The sequence below is a fragment of the Oratosquilla oratoria genome, chromosome 19, assembly GCF_046742065.1.
Source record: "Oratosquilla oratoria isolate Oo_2021 chromosome 19, ASM4674206v1, whole genome shotgun sequence".
Classification (NCBI taxonomy): domain Eukaryota; kingdom Metazoa; phylum Arthropoda; class Malacostraca; order Stomatopoda; family Squillidae; genus Oratosquilla; species Oratosquilla oratoria.
This window is the reverse complement of record NC_134795.1, coordinates 34,549,274-34,551,456: the sequence shown is the minus strand read 5'-3', so window position 1 is coordinate 34,551,456 and position 2,183 is coordinate 34,549,274. Positions and strand designations below refer to the sequence as shown.

Below are 2,183 nucleotides of genomic sequence, written 5' to 3'. Positions count from 1 at the left end.
TTTATTATTATTTATATTATCATAGTTTTATTTATTTGCTTACTTTAATTTTATTTTACTTATTTATTTATTTATTAATTGCATCTGACCTAGTTATAGACCAAAAGGTCTCCTGTCGGCATGCTCTTTTGTAATCCTTTGTAATATATATATGTATATATATATATATATATATATATATATATATATATATATACTGTATATATATATATACATATAACATATATATATGCATATATATATGCATATATATATATAATATATATATACATATATATATACATATATATATATATATATGTAATGTATACATACATTCAAAGTGTGTATAATATGTGTACGTATACATGTATGTACGTATATATGTATGTAATGTATGTATATAATACATGATTTCGTGTGTATGTGTGTATTTATGTTACGTACACTATTAACTACCTCTGTATTGGGAGCTGATGACTGGCCTTGAGGGTCAGCCTTCACCTATCAGGAGAGATAGTGATTGGCTTTCAAGGCCAGAGACATGTCCTTTGTATTTTGCAGCCTTCGTCGTATCATCGAACCCCTCGCCCTGAACCCACGTCCCAGGGCCTAAGACAAACCCAGGTACTTATTTCCTACATTAGCTTTTCCCTGAAAGTCCGCTCAGTCACTGCGCCATGTTGACAGTTTTTTTTTTTTTTTTTTTTTTTTTTTTTAAGAACGGTTGCTGTCATAAGTCTCTAATCATTTTATCGCTTCCATTGTATAGAAATAGTGTCTATTGCTAAGTATTCGATATGTTTCCCCCTATACAGTTCCTTATACTTTGAGTGTTGTGTATCAAAAAGACAAACGAGTTTAACTCTGGAAGGAGACCTTTGTGCGTGCAAGGGTTAGGAATGGGTATTACCTGATGTCGAGTGAAATATATCGATGATTTTAGGGCGCTCTCAGGAAAATCATCGAAGCTCTCGAACTACGATGTAAAGGACGTCGTAACGTCCTTGTTATGATCCTTTGTATACGCGGAAATGTAGTCAACACATCATCACAGACGTCTGGGGAAAAGACTACACAACACACGCTGTCACGTCTCGGAGAGAACGGGTGTCAGAAAGACATCGCGATAGATTTGATGCCTTGGAGAGACACGCGTCATCACTTAATGATATTTATTGATATTTGTTGATGTATTTGATATTGCTCAATTAGTGTGACACTCAGTGGCACCTTGTAATAGACAAGCGAACAAAATAGCACCCGCTTCGATTGACGCAATCGAAGTGACTCGACGTGAAATCAAACGCGACATGACGAAGACTATCGAATGTGATAAGAAGAACAAATGTATACAAAACTATATTGAAATGCCCGATGTCGATGGATTTTTTGAAGCTGGGTGATAAAGAGATTAGATAAGGAGATAAAGGGACAAAACAAGGCGGGGTAAAAGGCTGGCCATTCTCATCGAGGACATGAGTCTGTTAATGACATAAAGGCGTTTGTGTTGAGGAAGAATCTTGTAGGCTACGAACAGTAATTTCATGTCGTTTTGCAAATTCAATTTTGATAAATAGAAACTGCGTGCTCGCGTGCGCGCACAAACATTGTACGTGAAATTTGGGAGACCTGAATGACTTTAGATTGATTATTGCTTTTAGATTTGAAAAGATGCAACAGAAGAAAAAACAACAACAACTGAGGAATAAAGCTAAAAAAAAAATGGAAGAAAATAGAAGGTCGCAAATTATCATGGTATGATTTCGGTCAAAGAAATAAATAGTTTAACTTTTTTCTCAGAGGCTATTTGTGGGAGGTTGGTAAGCGAAGCATTTTTCTTCTAGATCAGAGATAAAGATGAGGCCACAAATAATATCGTTCCCCCACTTTTTTTTTTACAGATTAGAAAGACCTCTAAAATCAGGGTCTGATATCAAGCAATCAGTGACATGACCCTAAGTTGTTTATTTCAGCGTCAACTCCCTTCCGTACCTGGTGGCCCTGTATCCTTTCCTCTAGCTGCCGCCAGATTATTCAATTCGGGTCCGTAACGGCCTTTCCAAGGTTCCTCTCGGTTGAAGAGAATTCCCTGGCAACCATCAAGATCTGTTTAGCCCAGTGGATCCCAACCTGGGAGCCATTGGGGACCCCCTAGGGAGACATGTCAAGAATGTAAGGGGGTTATGGACTGCTGTTGCAAA

At 36.9% G+C, this 2,183-nt stretch overlaps 1 protein-coding gene across 1 annotated transcript in view; it reads right to left on the bottom strand.

Annotated features, from left to right (window-relative positions):
- The window catches only part of LOC143035587 (uncharacterized), a 77,247-nt gene extending 75,935 nt beyond the window's left edge, over window positions 1-1,312 (bottom strand). The window contains exon 1 of the mRNA XM_076202454.1: window positions 893-1,312. The gene's annotated coding sequence lies outside the window, so the exon portion shown is untranslated. The remainder of the gene's footprint in view (window positions 1-892) is intronic.
- Window positions 1,313-2,183: the final 871 nt, after the last annotated feature.